Here is a 17,661-nt window from a genome sequence, read left to right as displayed (position 1 = left end):
TACAAAATTATTTACAGGTTTCACCAGGGCTTTACAATGGATGGCAAATAGTTACCAATACAAAGTAATTCTTAACCCCTACATATTACATTTTGTTTATACACAGGCCTCTCTGAAATCTTACGCTAATCTGTTTGGCAATTTACAGTAACTGAGTTCAAATACAGGTTTCTCGATTCGTGAATAATAATTACAACACAGGAAAAAAATACGTCTCCAAAAGGCGTTACTGTGCGGAAGACGTTTTATAAAAATTGCTAGCCTATTTTTTGGCTACAGGTGATTTACTTCTCTCTGATAACTGTTAAATTCTTATGGCTGCTTCCTTAGATACCAATCATATTTGAGTGCCCATAAAGGAGCAACCCTTCTGTCTCGATTGTGGAGTAGGGCAGGTATCTTGGGTTTTGGGGATTGTTGTGTAAACCACTACACCACCACCACGATCTACCTCTCTATCTTCCTTCCTTCTTGCATGCTCGCATTTTCAAACTACTCGAGTATTACTGCAGACATTTATATGTCACACCACAACGTTTTAGATATTGCTTTCACCATCAAAATTTTCTAATCTACTATTATGAGAGATCGTTAGCAGTACTGACAGATAGCTAGAAGCATTATCCCAACGTTTTTTTTTTTGTTTTTTTTTTGTTCCTTTAACACACAGGCAAAGCCAACACAGGCGACGTAACTGCTCATTCATTAGGTATGACCAGTTTAGCGCACCATCAAACACTGAGTAGCTAGTTACACATCACAAGAAAAACACAGAATAGAAGTTCATTGGAACGATACCACCTGGAGTTATTACCTCTCATTCCAGTTTCATGCTTTACCCGACTCAGATGTTTCCTCTCCGTTTTGTCAAGTTCAGTCCACCAAGAACAAGTTACGGCGGTATTTACTTGGAAAAGACGAGAGAACATTACACCAACAACTTTGGTTCATCACATCGGTCCTCTTTACTCGCAATTTCATCTGAGGCCATTCTTATCAGCATCTCGTCCCTTTTAGTGCTGTTTATTCCCTGGGAACAAACATTCAAGCACAGAAACCGCATACCACATACTAGTAGTTATAAATCTAAGGGCACACTTTACATCTTGTATCTAGAGTGTCACCATCTTACGTCAAGATCTCATTCATGACTGCAGTCGGTACTCCCTCCTGTTACCCCTCTGGGGCTTCCTCTTCATTCAGTCGTGCCTTCATTCCTCTGGATGGTTTACCTCCAGGAACCTTAACTTGCCTCCATCTGATTATCCTTGCTACGGTCTGTCACATACTCCTTACCAAGTTCAGCTCGCTCTCGGGGTCTCTCAAAGTCACTACCGCATAAGTCAGTAACACTCCATAGCGCTGCGTCTCTGCACAACACTAAAACACAAATACCACAACCACACATAAATTCGGTGCCTTTTGCAACCGACAACTGGTCCCGTCGCTACCTTGGCGCGAGCCTTTACTACCACATAAGCGCATCTATGGCGCGTTTCCCCATCAATATACTTTGCAAAGGTCTACCTTTCCCAGCGTAACTACTTCTCGTTTCCCTTACGAGTGATCCTCGCTTCTCCAGAGCAAATCACCACCATAACGTACGAATATCTTCCTTTGACACTCGTTTTTTCCACTTAGCTTCTAGCTTATGACCAGGCAAAAAGAGCAAGAAGAGTGCCAAATCCATTGCCTAAGATATTGTGGAGTACTATGATTATAGTAAACTAAATGGTTGCCTGTAAACGATGACCCTCCTGTCCCTTGTTCTTACTCTATCCATTTTTTGACGTTGGATATGTGGTGCAACCCTCTTGGCTTACGAGACCAGACAGTTTCGATTTCACTGGCGTTCTGATGTGCGACACGTCTCACCCTAAAGGGTCCTGAATACACGTTGAAAAACTTACTGCTAATATGCCGGTGTCTTTTGGATAATGTATGAGTCCTCACGAGAACCTTATCACCAATTTCCAGTACTAATTATCTAATGCGTCCCTTTTGTTGGCTTTTTCTACTTAACGCCTCCTTCCTGATATTTGCAATTGCTAACTCTACCACTACCCTGTGTTGTTGCCGCCTTTCTGGTGGCCAATCTACCAGTTCCCTAATTCTATTGGGAGGTGCCTGATTCTTCAGGACCAGTGCAGGACTGAGCTTCATCGTCCCGTATGGAATGTCGTTCAGGATTCCTTGGAAGTCTGCCAGATATTGATCCCCTGTTTTCGCGTTCCGTATCACCGCGGGAATTACGTGGCTCCTCTGACCTCCCGCCTGCTGCGTGCCACGAATTCTGCTCGTTAGGACGGAACCGCTCTTCCCTAGGGCGTCCCCAGCCTCTGCTGCGTTGTCGCGGGCTCCAAGAGGCACACCCACGCCTGTCATGTCCACGACCGTGATTATTATTACCAGAAAACTGAGGTCTCCAACTCTGGTTGCGCCTTCGCCCGACATTCTCGTCGCGGTTTCCTTCAAACCTAACGGCGTTTTGCTGCTCACTTATATTTCTTTCAGTACCCAACTCTTGCAGCAGGTTCTGAAAGCCACTAACTTCGTCCATGCCTCTTCCCGCAATTCTAATTTCTTTACGCAGTTTGCTCGGGAGTTTAGTAAGACAGATTCTATTGAGTTCCTTAGGATCATACGGTGCGTCAAGGAAGTGATTGCTCTCGACCGTGTCTTTGTAGTACTCTACCGGGCGTCTGAACGTACTGTAAACGTAGTTCTCTCGCATTAAGTTGCCCAATTGCAGCCGCTATTGCATGCTCCGAGACCAGAACTCGCTGAGGAAATCCGCCTTAAAGTCCTCGTACGTTCGACAGTCCTTAAGCATTATATGTAATCGGGGTAGCCGCTTCACCTCTCAGGTGACTGCGCGCGAATTTTATTCTTAGCACATCTCCCCAGGAGCGAGGCAGAGCGAGTGTTCAAATTGATTGAGCCACATCGAGGGCGCTACGTCGTGGGTCGGGTCGGGGAAAAGAAAATAAGATTGCACTGAGACAAAGTGTCTCCTGCATTCTTCCTCGTCAGTATCAAAATTCATACCATGATCAGCCGTCCGAGTAGGCGGCTCCGGATTACGCCTTAAATTACCGAGTCTCTCTTCAAAATCACGGTATTCCTCTTCTTCTCTGCGTCTACGTTCACTGCTGGAACTTTCTGCTCCCCTAGCCGCATTACTGACAGAATTACTGCCGTTGGCGCTTTGATTTTCCTGCAGCTTATTATGCAGGTCAGCTATCATGTCCCGATTGCATTTGTTAATATCCGCCTGCACCCTTTTAAACTGCAGAAGTGACTGAATTTCTGCGGATTCCGCGACAGGTACTGGCCGTGTCCTATCCGAGTCCGTTCGATTATTCAGCGCGATTTCCTCTACCGCACTCGTCAGGACGCCTACCTGACTGATGACCTTATCAGTCTCGTCTGCTTGCGCCGTTAGCTGCTCACCCTGAGCGGCCACCTGCTCGCTCACACGAGCAACCACTTCTCTCTGTTCCGTGCAGACGCTCTCCTATACTTCTCTAACTCGCGACTCGGAAGGAAGCACTATTTCTCGCAGGGACAGGTCACTTTCAATCACTGTGACCCGGTTTTCGAGTCTGCTTGTGGCCTCGCTGACTTCGGTTTGCACAGACTGTATCCCCTTTAACATGGAGTCAGCCAGTGCCTGGTTTCCAGCAGTGGCTGTTTCGACTCGGATTTCTAACGCTTCTAGGCGTTCCTGTTGGTGCCCTAGCTTGCGTTCTTGTTCGTCGAAAAGGCTATTAATAGCGCCTATCTGTTCGTCTAATTTTCTTGTTATTTCCTCGCGTAATGCCTTATTTGAGTTATTAATTTGTAAGGTCAAATTATATTATAATGCCAACGCCTTGTTTGAGTCCAGTAATGTCTTATTTGAGTCTTCTAACGCCTTACTTACCCTCTCCTGATCATCGGCTTGCTGCTTCACGAATTGCAAAACACTTGCTAGCAGTGGGTTCTCGTGGCCCGTATTTCCCGCGCTAGCCTGTGCTGTGAAAGTTGGCTCGGATGCACATTGCTGAGTCGCACCCTCACTCGTGCTGGTGGCTTCCAAGGCCGCCTCCGCACGACCTGCCTGGGGCCCGAGTCCCGTTACGAACGCACGAGGCTCCACTGTTTGTCCGTGGCCCGCTGTCAGCTCACCCCGGTTTGGTACTGCGCACCAGCCGGCAATCCCTGCGTGCTGCACACACCACCATTTTCGTCGTGCAACATATCCATCTCTGCTATGCTTTTCGCGCGCACTCTAGTAATAATCTGACTCATTACCTATGTTTACGGTTTTAATCACTGTCCCCTACACACTATACAATGTACAATAAAATAACCCAGAAATATCTAATTAACCGATCTCATGTACCAAAACACCCGTAAATTCAACTATAGGCCAAGACACAACAAAATCAGCAGAACACAACATAGATAGAAGCAACGCTCTATTCAGCACAAGCACAATTGAGCTCCACTGTACAAGAAAAAAAATTATTCTTTCATTCAGTTTTGTTAATTTAATGTAACCTAATTACAGATCAAAAGGACCTGTGACTCGAAATCCTGGCAGGATCGCCACGTGCAACATAACCTTCCAGTACTGATGGTGGTAAAAGTCTACCTACGTAGGTAGATTACCGTCGCTTTGACATGTCCTACCGCTCCTTCAAGCTACCGTCTGCAGTAAATGGTTTCTTAAGTTCGTGTGGTCCACGAAATTACTGCCCCTGCTTGTTGGGTATTAATAATTTCTAGCGGAAGGTTTTCACGGACCGGTAGAAATTTGAACGCAACGGATAACGCATTTTTTTTAACCACTACAGAAGGCACCTATACAGGGCTTAGTAGGCAGTATATAGCTTTTATTTCCTTTCATGACCCACAATTCGACTGTGGTACTGACTGCCACCTATTCTTTATGATGGACGGAGTAAATAATCAGTCGAGGGTAGAGATTAATTGATATTTATCCAGTACCGATGGTATTTCAACAACTAGTCGTGTTTCTCTTGATATGTACATCATCAAAACCGGTCTCTAGTTAACATGCTTCAGTTTCGCCACGTAATTATGGAATGGGACAGAGGAGCGCAGACCTGGCTTCAATGTAATTTTATACAACCGCACAATTATACCTAAACCCTCCGTTATTACATTCAGTTGCTATAGATTACTCAGAACAAGTTCCGCAAAGACAATACAATACAAGCAAAACTAGGTCAGGGTGGAAGAGATTTCGCAAATTTTTATCAAGTCAGTGGGCATTAAAATCCCATACTTTTCCTAGTGGCACGTGTCTTTTACTTAACGCACAACATCGCCAACAAATCAGATCGTTATGGGGGTGCACAAGAAACATCACTGCAACGCAGTTCAACCCACATGGCCAAGCTTCAGTAGCCAACAGAAACCCAGAAATATATGGACACACACGATTATCCCTTCCCTATTTCACACTCGCTCACTATCGTATGATTATTCATTGTGTACAATATACACTCCTGGAAATTGAAATAAGAACACCGTGAATTCATTGTCCCAGGAAGGGGAAACTTTATTGACACATTCCTGGGGTCAGATACATCACATGATCACACTGACAGAACCACAGGCACATAGACACAGGCAACAGAGCATGCACAATGTCGGTACTAGTACAGTGTATATCCACCTTTCGCAGCAATGCAGGCTGCTATTCTCCCATGGAGACGATCGTAGAGATGCTGGATGTAGTCCTGTGGAACGGCTTGCCATGCCACTTCCACCTGGCGCCTCAGTTGGACCAGCGTTCGTGCTGGACGTGCAGACCGCGTGAGACGACGCTTCATCCAGTCCCAAACATGCTCAGTGGGGGACAGATCCGGAGATCTTGCTGGCCAGGGTAGTTGACTTACACCTTCTAGAGCACGTTGGGTGGCACGGGATACATGCGGACGTGCATTGTCCTGTTGGAACAGCAAGTTCCCTTGCCGGTCTAGGAATGGTAGAACGATCGGTTCGATGACGGTTTGGATGTACCGTGCACTATTCAGTGTCCCCTCGACGATCACCAGTGGTGTACGGCCAGTGTAGGAGATCGCTTCCCACACCATGATGCCGGGTGTTGGCCCTGTGTGCCTCGGTCGTATGCAGTCCTGATTGTGGCGCTCACCTGCACGGCGCCAAACACGCATACGACCATCATTGGTACCAAGGCAGAAGCGACTCTCATCGCTGAAGACGACACGTCTCCATTCGTCCCTCCATTCACGCCTGTCGCGACACCACTGGAGGCGGGCTGCACGATGTTGGGGCGTGAGCGGAAGACGGCCTAACGGTGTGGGGGACCATAGCCCAGCTTCATGGAGACGGTTGCGAATGGTCCTCGCCGGTACCCCAGGAGCAACAGTGTCCCTAATTTGCTGGGAAGTGGCGGTGCGGTCCCCTACGGCACTGCGTAGGATCCTACGGTCTTGGCGTGCATCCGTGCGTCGCTGCGGTCCGGTCCCAGGTCGATGGGCACGTGCACCTTCCGCCGACCACTGGCGACAACATCGATGTACTGTGGAGACCTCACGCCCCACGTGTTGAGCAATTCGGCGGTACGTCCACCCGGCCTCCCGCATGCCCACTATACGCCCTCGCTCAAAGTCCGTCAACTGCACATACGGTTCACGTCCACGCTGTCGCGGCATGCTACCAGTGTTAAAGACTGCGATGGAGCTCCGTATGCCACGGCAAACTGGCTGACACTGACGGCGGCGGTGCACAAATGCTGCGCAGCTAGCGCCATTCGACGGCCAACACCGCGGTTCCTGGTGTGTCCGCTGTGCCGTGCGTGTGATCATTGCTTGTACAGCCCTCTCGCAGTGTCCGGAGCAAGTATGGTGGGTCTGACACACCGGTGTCAATGTGTTCTTTTTTCCATTTCCAGGAGTGTATTTTCAGAACGAAACTACAATTTATCAATGCGGCGGTTGCTCCAACCGACCACGTGGCGCGAAACCAATTCACAAAGAAAACATATGGAAAATAAATAAAAATCCCAAAAATATTACTGTAAATGGAAGAGCAGATTAAAATACATTGAATGAGTGAATTTCCGTGAAGCACAGAGCAGTAACGTGACCGTGAGCTTAACGCACATGGTGCGTTGCCTGAACAAGGCACTGACGCAAGGTCTACTGAAATTCGAGTAAATTAAGAAAATCAATTCCCTTATGGGGTTCGGTGGTAATTTCGCACCTGATTTCAAAATCTGGGCTTCATTACAGAGCAGATTTCAGACAATCTAATACCTATGTTAACATTACCAAAACGAGAGCTGCGTCTCCATGTCTGTCCCGCACCACGACCCAGGAACAAGTGCTCTTCCAACCGAATTCGCCTAACCGTTCCGCTTACAAACGTGGTGTGGATGGCGTGTCAACCTGACAGAGCCAGTACGCGCGCCCACGTGTCATCTTTGCCCTGACCTGCAAACTTGGTCTCTGCTAAACTTGTTCGCGCTTGGGTGGTTGGTACTACCCTAAGCCAGGACGACCATTCGTGCAGTGTTACAATCTGTGCCTAAAGCTTTCTGCTAGTTCACACATTCACTCATTTATACCGTCCAGGTGGCACAAATGAAAGCAAACTGGGAAACATGGGACACAACATAAAAAAATTCAATAAATAACACTGTTTAGTCCATTCTCTCGTTTTGGACACCAGCTGAGGTATTACCTGCAAGAGAAGAAACTCTTGCAAATAATTTCTGCGTGCTAGCAATTTAATAAAACATTGGAACGGTACAACAAGTTCCGTTTCAATAGGAACAATGATACATTTGTGGAAGTCTGTCGGTATCTCTCCTGTGTTGTAGATGGACCTAATACGTTTAAGCAGCATCATTTTCGTGCTGTCACCAAGGTTCTTTATTAGTTCTGCAGGGATGTCATCAATACCCGTTGCTTTGTTGTCTCGTAGTCCTTTTAGAGCTCTGTAAAATTCTTCTTGCAGAATGGCTTCTCCCTTGTCACCTTCATCTTCTTGCTCTTCTCTTCCTATTACTTCCTCGGAAAGAGGTGTTCCGGCGTACAACACCTCTATGTATTCTTTCCATCTCTTCACTAAGTCTTCACCAAACAGCAATTTCCCCTCTTTATTTTCTATTGTGCCTAAGAGTGTTGTTTTACGTTTGTTAAAAAACTGATTTGCCTTTCTGTAGGCTAAATCAGTTTCTTCCGTTTTGCATATTTTCTTCCACTTCCCTGCACATTTCTGCAGAGTGAAAATTTCATTCCAGAAACATCCCCCAGGCTGCGGCTAAGCCATGTCTCCGCAATATCCTTTCTTTCAGGAGTGCTAGTTCTGCAAGGTTCGCAGAAGAGCTTCTGTAACGTTTGGAAGGTAGGAGACGAGGTACTGGCAGAAGTAAAGCTGTGAGGACGGGGCGTGAGTCGTGCTTGGGTAGCTGACTTGGTAGAGCACTTGCCCGCGAAAGGCAAAGGTCCCGAGTTCTAGTCTCGGTCCGGCACACAGTTTTAATCTGCCAGGAAGTTTCAAATTTTCTTTTGCTTTCCTAGATTCTCTATTAACTAAATTCCTTAGTCTTCTGTATTCAGCTTTTCTTTGTTCATCAGTTGCATTTTTGTATAATCTCCTGTTTTCTATAAGCTCAATAATAATAGTGGTAATGCTTCATTAAAAAAAAGAAACAGAAAAACAGGGGATACTGGTAGTGGTCAAAATCACATGTACTTGTCTGCAATTGCAAGTCAAACCCTGATACACGAAATCAGCCCCTTGAGTATGGAGCATCCAAACTGACAACGTACAGACATCTGTTTGGATGTCTACCACCAGTGCTGGTGCTATGGTAATGAACTGCTAACTGGTTTTCATCAGTCATTTTTAGCCTACCATGCAGTCTCATTATCATTCTACATTTTGTTTGACCAGTACTTAATTAACAGCTAGTTGTCTCATCGTTTTCAGTGCCGCCTGCTCTAATCCAATAGTTTCTGAGTCGCTGAGTTACTTTTCTGTGATGGACATTTCTGTTGGTAATTCCGCACCTGTGTATGATTGGCTGTTAAGAGGCGGTTAACTAGATTATGTGATCAAAAGTATCAAGATACCTGGCTGAAAATGACTCACAAGTTCTTGGCACTAGCCTTGCTAATACAGGAATTCAAAATGGTGTTGGCCGACCCTTAGCCTTGATGATAGCTTCCAGTCTCGCAGGCATACGTTCAATCAGGTGCTGGAAGGTATCCTGCGGAATGCAGCCCATTCTTCACGGAGTTCTGCGCTGAGGAAAGGTAGTGACGTGGGTCGGTGAGACCTGGAACGACGTCAGCGATCCACAATATCCCAAAGGTGTTGTATAGGATTCAGGTCAGGACTCCGTGTAGGCTAGACCATTGCACGAATGTTACCGTCGTGAACCACTCCGCCACAGACCGCGCATTATGAACAGGTGCTCGATGGTGGTGAAAGGTGCAATCGCCATCCCCGAATTGCTCTTCAACAGTGAGAAGCAAAGAGGTGCTTAAATCATCAGTGCAGGCCTTTGCTGTGAGAGCACCACGCAAAACAACAAGGGGTGCAAGCCTCCCCTCCCGCCATGAAAAGCCCGATCACACCATAACACCACCGCCTCCGAATTTTACCGTTGGCACTACACACTCTGACAGATGATGTTCACCGGGCATTCGCCATACCCACTCCCTGCCATCAGATTGCCAGATTGTGTACTGTGATTCATTACTCCACACAACGTTTTTCCACTGATCAATCGTCAAATGTTTACGCTCCTCACACCAAGCGAGGCGTCGTTTGGCATTTAGCGGCGTGATGTGTGGCTTGTGAGTAGCCGCTCGACCGTGAAATCCAAGTTTTATCACCTCTGACCTAACTCTCATAGTACTTGCAGTGGATCCTGGTGCAGTTTGGAATTCCTGTGTGATTGTCTGGACAGATGTCTGCCTATTACACATCACGACCCTCTTCAACTGTCCGTGGTCTCTGTCAGTCAACAGACGAGGTCGACCTGTACGCTTTTGTGCTGTACGCGTCCCTTTGCGTTCGAAAACATTGGACTTAGGGATGTTTAGGAGAGTGGAAATCTCGCGTACAGACGTATGACACAAGTGACATCTGTCACCTGACCATATTCGAAGTTCGTGAGTTCCGCTGATACGGAGTAGCTGGCAGCAGGTAGCAGCACACTGCACCTAATATGAGAAACGTATGTTTTTGGGGGTGTCCGGATACTTTTGGCCACATAGTGTAGCAGCGCTGGCCCGCCGCGGGACCGAATGACGTCATCTGGAACGAGGGGCCGGCGCCACGTTTGAAGCTGCCGCTCCCGTCTCTCTGAAAACGTCGAGCGTCCACCGTTGTTTCCTTTCAACATACAGTGCCCGCCCCCACGCCCTAATAACTGTGTTCCCCTCGTCTCTTTTAAAACTGTTGCTGTCCACTCTAATCTCATTCAAAAAATGGTTCAAATGGCTCTGAGCACTATGGGACTTAACTTCTGGGGTCATCAGTCCCCTAGAACTGAGAACTACTTAAACCTAACTAACATAAGGACATCACACACATCCATGCCGGAGGCAGGATTCGAACCTGCGACCGTAGCGGTCGCGCGGCTCCAGACTGAAGCGCCTAGAACCGCTCGGCCACCCGGCCGGTTAATCTCATTCATCTCTTTTATAACGGAATCCCAGTATGTCGACGCGTGAGCTAGGGCTCTCGTGTTTTCGAACTGTAGTTCACGTCCGTTTTCCAAGTAAAGTTCAGTTACGGTCAACTTGACAAGCTCCCTTTGTTTAATATCTTATGCTCAGTACAACGCTCTGCAACTGTGAATTGTCTGACGCATGTAAATGCTGCCACATTTACAAGGAACGCCGCACATACTGGGCACATGAACAGCTGTGCTGCCTTTAAGGGGGTAGGACGTCAAACGGCCCGACTTGTAACAGGAGAGGCACCACAGGACATTTTATTCAGAAATCACACTCATAGCAGTGGAAGTTCAAAAACATAACAAAATAATTTTCTTTTTACATGTGGAATTTCAACATTTTTCACCCACTATTGGCTGCATTTGTTGCTATAGGTATACTTTTCTTCATAAGTAAGAGAGATTCTACTATGAATTTGGCGCAGCATACAAACCATACTTACAGCTGTATGAAGCTCTAGAGTTTACTTAATTTATGAAAAAATGAGTAAGCTGTTACATTTTAAACTTTATGTTTAGATAAAAAATCTAATTTTATTGTCAATTATCTCAGTTTTTACCAGAGGTTTTAATAGATTTGGAAAATTCTAGATTTTCATACACCTGTAAGCATGGTTTGTACGCTGCGCCAAATTAACCGAAGAGTCTGTCTTACCTATGAAGAAAAGCCAATAACAAGTGAAAAAATGATGAAATTTAATTACTTTATTTTTTTGAATTTATCAGCAATAGCAAAATTATGGGCTACAGTCTTCGTATTACGTTCGCATGTTGTGCGCGGGGTCGCTGGAAGCGCTGCCCGCTGTGTGAGCCCCCGTAGCAGACTGCAGTTGGTACCTGCCGGCCTCGCAGCCGTTGGCAGCACTGACTGCGTGCCACAGCCCTGCCGCTTCAGGCGTCTGTCGCATTTGTAGCGAGTCGTGTCCAGTGTGACGTTCTGCGTTGGGATTTCGTGCTGCTGTTTCTGCGCCGAGAATTTCTTCTGCTACAGCTACACCCGTAATAAGGTAAGGACGACTGTTTTCATGCGTTCCTGTAGTGTTGAATTATTTTCTTTGTTTTCTTTTGGTTTGTTTTTGCAAAGTCACGGTAGCTGTAAGGTTTCATTTAGGTTCACTATGGAGACTATCGCGTATAAAGCAAACCGCATTCATTTATTACGCTGTCAAAATACTAAAGAGTTTCGTATTACAAATCTTGTTATTTTAAAGTCCTACCGACATTCCTATTAATTCTGCTGTTCTACGGACTTTAGGCATGAGTGAAAAGCATAGGCTCGCACGAGATTTCTACTCGTATTCGTGCCATTTTGTTGAATTTTTTTCCCCGAAATATAGGTTGGTATTTGTACACATCTGATCCATAAAAGGATTATTCTGCTTTTTAGGAATAACAGAACAGAATGATGGAACACTGCTTGTGCAAGTAGATAAGGTGCTATGGCAACTTGTACTATTGAGGAATTAAACAATTACTTTCCGTCAGGATAGTGCGTGGACCTTGGGACAGTCTGATCCTACTCCTAATGGCTTGAAATCAAACCAAGCTAGACGCATTTTGACAGTTCCATAGTGGAGCATTGAATCAGATATTTCCCGAAGCAGTCGGCTCCACGAAAACTGCCGAATTTAGTACAACTAATCTGTTCGCGTCTTTCCCCCAGTCCTGCATTAGCAATCGTCAGCACGTTAAGTCACGCAAATGTGCTTTAGTACAGAACGCTGTTCCATTTAATTTCGATATCTTCACTTTTCTAGAGCAATGGTTTTGGTTTGGGTAGTCAGTAAGACAGATAATGTTACCTTCCATTTCGTATTTGTTCTATATGTGCAAGTGCAAAAATTAATGAATTATTACGTTGACCTAAAATTGATCCTCTTGCTAGAAAGTTGTCAAAATTCCCGTCGTTAGGGGCTTAGTCTTCACTTCTGTTAATAATCGTGCATCTCCAGGCAGTGACTGTGCCTTACACTTACCAAAAAAGTAGTCGGTTTTCTGATAAGGAGGTATCTGGACGAGTGAAGCAGTATCCCACGTAAAGGACCAGTACTGAAACACTTTGGCAGTAAAACCAGCCATCCTCAGAATCTCTTCTGATAAGTGTTTGTCATTGCTCAGAACGATATCAAGATACAGAGTATCAGTTACAAATCTCACTGCAGAACTCAACTATTATATATATTCTTGATGGAACAGTCCATAGCTGTACTTTCGGTTCATAGCGTGCACTCTGGACACTACGAACAGGCAGGTCACCTGTGGACTGTTCCATCAAAAAATAAGCTGGAAGAAACTGAAGTTTCACATACATGTTCTTGCCAAACCAAACGGGTGCTCCTGAGTAATACTTTATTAGGACAAATAAAGAATTATTCAACTGTTGTGGCTTTAAGAAGAACGCATTGTTACATCTGTAGTTGCCTACAGTATAAAGTGTGTTTCTGTTGTGTGGAGGAAGGAATACACAGTTTATATCACAGCAAGCGGATCTCTTGTCATTAATACGTTGGGAGTAATTTCATCGTCTTTTGTGTAAGTAAATGAAAAATGGCAATGCATGTGTTTGTAGACAAACTTTCACAAAGAAGGGCTAAGTTTTCTTTACACAAAATAGTAAATATTTTTATAGTTAATACTTCATGTCTAAAGATTCATCTATTCAGTAGGAGCTGTCATTCAGGATGGTCGACAGAAGCGTCCGATCCCACGCGTCGGCTTTGACCCGTGACGTAAGGGTGTTGTCGTGTGACGTCATGACGGCGCGGAGTTTGGTTTGAGTGTGGCGTGTTTGTAGATGTCGTCGTGTTGTGGTTTGTTGTGCTCTCTGGTGGTATGTTCAGGGTTTTCGTTCGTGTGGTGTAATGGGCTCAGTTTGCTTTTACTCATTATCCAGAATTGTTAGTGTCAGCTGTGTTTGTAGTGGAATTCGGTTCAGTGAGTTAACGATTTTGTGTGAAGGTTAATTTAGTGTTCGCTGTACGTCGTGTGGTAATTTTAGTAAAATTAATCGGTTGTTTTTGTTCAGGAATGGATATGACGGATAAAATTAAGTGCGCAGGTCAAGGGAAGTGTTCGATCCCGATGTGTGGCTGTGTACGTTGGTATCAGGAGATGTTTTTGAGCTATATGGGCCAAGGGAAGTGTTTGATCCTAATTTATGGGATCGGGAGCTGCTGTTGAGCTATACAGGTCAAGGGAAGTGTCCGATTCCAGATGATACTGTTTAGTGGTATTTGGGGAGTTTTGTGATGTCGGTTTTTTCGTCTTTTTGTGTTGTTTTGTATGGGGGTGGGTGTCTAAATTAGTTTATATTTAGTTTTCCCCCCACCCAAAACACCCCATTTCCCGCACTTGTCCCGTTAGTGTCATTACGCTTCTTGTGGAAAGTGTGTGTGTTTTTAGCTGTGTTTTCGTCCTCACAATGTGTACATAGCGACTTTATATGCGCCATATTGGAATCGTGGTTTATGGTCGTTTCCGCCATATTTGTGACGTCATGGGTCAAAGCAGACGGGCGGGATCGGACGCTTCCGTATTTACATGATTTTCTTAGCTCAACAGCAGCTCCCGATCCCATAAATTAGGATCAAACACTTCCCTTGGCGTTTTCGGTCAAAGAAGATCGGCAGCGGTAGCAACAGGTGCGGTATTTTCTTATTCCTAGTGTGGACACATCTCGTAGAGTACTGGTCCGTATTTCCTTTCACGAAATTCGTGCAGCAAGAATCGTCATGTGCTGTTAAATTTGCATTCAGTCTGCGTCGGAAAACATCTTTACTATTCACTCTTTAGGTGTTTCTTCTGATCATGTGATCGTCTGATGCAAACCTGTAAAGTGTTATATGGAACCCAGAATTCAAATGATGGTTCGTTCACTCATCAGTATGCAAATGGACAAACAGTAATAAATTTGTCATCCGGATGGAAATTTCATTTTTAGCTACGTAATGCATACGAAGTTGCACGGAGAATTTTCCCGTCACTTAAAGTTAGACGTCAGTAACTTTTCTCATGACTTCAGTTGTGTCGTTTTGTGGTTGGTTGGAAACAGCAGTCGTAGTAGACACCAGGTTATATTCAGTTTCCGCGAAGCGTAAGTGGTGCATATCGGAGTCATTATTTATTAAGTTGCACACCACGAAACTCTGTGATCCATTTTAGGGTACATAGGTATTGGAAAACTGAAACGCCCTTCGCAAGTGTGCAGTCCAGGCATGCAGTACGAGCATTGGACAGCGTCTCCAGTACTTGGAGCTGGAACAACGGTTCTGCTCGATTGGTCGGCTGTGTTCCTGTGAAGACAAAAAAAGGAAATGGCGGAAGACAAGACTTTGTGGGCCGTCAAGAATGGTTAAAAAAAGAAACTTATCACACTGTTACCCCGTGAGTTGAAGACATTTGCACGTGACTGTTATAATTATTTATCCATAAAAAAACGTAATCATTTGTCATGGCTGCTACTGGATAGGAGGTCCTAAATTCCGTATTATGAAACCACACCGTTTCAGGGCAACTCTACATGGAAGATTTTTTAAAACACGAGACTTTCTTTCTGATGTGTTATCAGACGTCATATAAGGACGTATCGGCTGCTAAAGCCTTCATTACATTCAGTTTACGGTGCGGGGGCTGATCTTCCAGCAGTTGATTGTGAGGCAGCGGTTGTAAGCGTTGAGTTACAGAGCAGAGGGTAGCTACGGAGGTGACTCGCGTCCTACCATCTCACCTTCACGTTTGTAAAGGTTCTGGGACTTCTTTATTAAGTTAATTGCAGTTAGTCCTTAAATATTATTTTGTACATACAGTAGTTCCTTCTGTCTGGAGGTGTGCGTATCAGTTCCCTCTGTCTGGAGGTGTGCGTATCAGGTCTGGGTTGTCATTGTCAATAATTTTCATATCTACATATTAAGTGTGAAACTCGCAAATGCGAATAAATATTCACACGTTGATCATCTGGCAAAGCAAATTACCGTTCAAAATAAAAAGCGTAGAACTGACGGACCCATTTGCAACAGAATAAAGAGGTAGCATGGTCTCAGCTATACATAAAATGTAGCCATATTTAATGTGTACAAAAGACAATTTACGAGCTAGTTTTTCTAGGCCACGTCATTCCCAGATAAACGTCTCAGATTAAAGTACATCTTCAACCACTAAAATTACGCTTTTCTTCATTTTACTACAACAAATGTTACCGATAGTGACGTGTTTTCGAGATGTGCTAGCTGGTGTCAGTGTTTCGAAACGGCATTACTCACTGGACACAATGTAAACGAGCTGATGGTTTACTTCGACTGTTAGAATGGCTGCCCGCCTTTTCTGACAACGGACCAACTCCACACATCAGCTTTCAGAGCCATCGGTGGAAATATTGTGGCTATGTCAGGCCAATACAGGTGACTTCTTCTTTATCGTCCGAAGATCGCGATCCACACCAAAATCGGCAAAGCGTGTTGATACCACAGACATGAGCGATGTCTTGCTGCAATCCGTAATGACAAATGAGAGAGGCTCCTAAGAACACGCCCCGCCTCTAAGCACTGCAGCGCCATCACACAGAGGTCGGTATTGAGCCAAACAAGGACTCGCTCTGCTCAGTTAGTGACCTGCGATGAAGCAGTCCTCATCTAGTTAGGACAAGAGTGCTATTCAAGTCTCAGACGGAACTGTTTTGTAAATGTTGTACTTATACTGTAAGGGATCGGTTTGTAATTGTGTGATCAAGTGATGCTTTATTGTTCGAAGACAGTCATAAATATTCGGATCATCCGTGTGGCAAAAGACTATATAAAGTTAAGTAAATCTTATTATCATTCTTGTAATAAAGTGAACTAATATTTCATACGTTGTAGTTTCAAGCATACATCTCCCAGGGCAATCGAAGAGCCTGCAGCTATGACTGAACGACTGTAGTTTCTTATGGTCGTAAAAACTTCTTTAGCCACTTAAACATCCCAAGACAAAGGGGAACAGCGAGTAAGCAGTGGAAAAGATTGACTTCATTACCGCCGAAAAAGGTGAAGAGCCAGCACTGGGCAAGGTGCTGGTGGTTTTTTTATGGTTGGGAGAACTGAGGGAGGGTCTGCCGAGGCGGTGTGTTGACAGATTATGCTTGTAAAAGGGAACACCGCCACAGGTGCAGTCTACTCAAATCTCCTGACTAAGCATCGTGGAAAGTTGTCCAAGCAGGCGGGTTTCTACACACACCTACAGCAATATCCGACAAGCCACCTAACGGTGTGTGGCCGAGGGTACTTCTGATACCACTAATTCATCCGCTCCCCCTCTGTCGTCAAAATGACGTCACGTTTGCAGAAACTCCTGTGAACTGTAGGTTGCCCTTAACACAGCTGCAAGGTCAGACCACATCGCTATCTCTGCGGAAGACGAAATATTAATAGTAAACTCAGACTTTTTTCAGATCCAGTTATCTATGATGTATTGTCTGAAAGCAGCTGCATAAATATTCAGTCAGATCTTGATAAGATTTCGTAGCGGTGGAAAGACGGCAACTTGATTTAAATGTTCATAAATGTAAAAATGTGCCTCCAGAAATCGAAAAAAGTAGTATTCTATGACTATAATATCGAGTAACTGTTGGAATCGGCCGACACATAAAAAGTACCTGGTATGAGATGGAATACGCTTAGTTGTAGGTAAAGCAGGTGACAGAATTCCGTTTACTGGTAGAATACTGGGGAAGAGCGGTCAGCGTACGGTGGACTTTGCCTACAAACCACTCGTACCACCGGTTCTAGAATACTGCTCAAGTGTGTGGGACCCGCACCAGATAGCACTAACAAGGGACTCTGAACGTATACACAGGAGGGCAGCACCAATGCTCCCAGGTTTCTCTCACCCGTCGGAGTGTAACAGAGTTTCGCAATGAACTGAACTTCCAGACTTGTAAAGACAGACCCAAACTA

The 17,661-nt window shown here is 45.1% G+C and overlaps 1 protein-coding gene across 1 annotated transcript in view; it reads left to right on the top strand.

Annotated features, from left to right (window-relative positions):
* Positions 1-11,638: 11,638 nt before the first annotated feature.
* LOC124553605 (BTB/POZ domain and ankyrin repeat-containing protein COCH-like) overlaps positions 11,639-17,661 on the top strand; it is a 73,816-nt gene continuing 67,793 nt past the window's right edge. Inside the window, exon 1 of the mRNA XM_047127461.1 lies at positions 11,639-11,742. The gene's annotated coding sequence lies outside the window, so the exon portion shown is untranslated. The remainder of the gene's footprint in view (positions 11,743-17,661) is intronic.

This window comes from Schistocerca americana, chromosome 11 (assembly GCF_021461395.2).
Source record: "Schistocerca americana isolate TAMUIC-IGC-003095 chromosome 11, iqSchAmer2.1, whole genome shotgun sequence".
NCBI lineage: Eukaryota > Metazoa > Arthropoda > Insecta > Orthoptera > Acrididae > Schistocerca > Schistocerca americana.
This window is presented reverse-complemented; position numbering and strand designations above follow the sequence as displayed.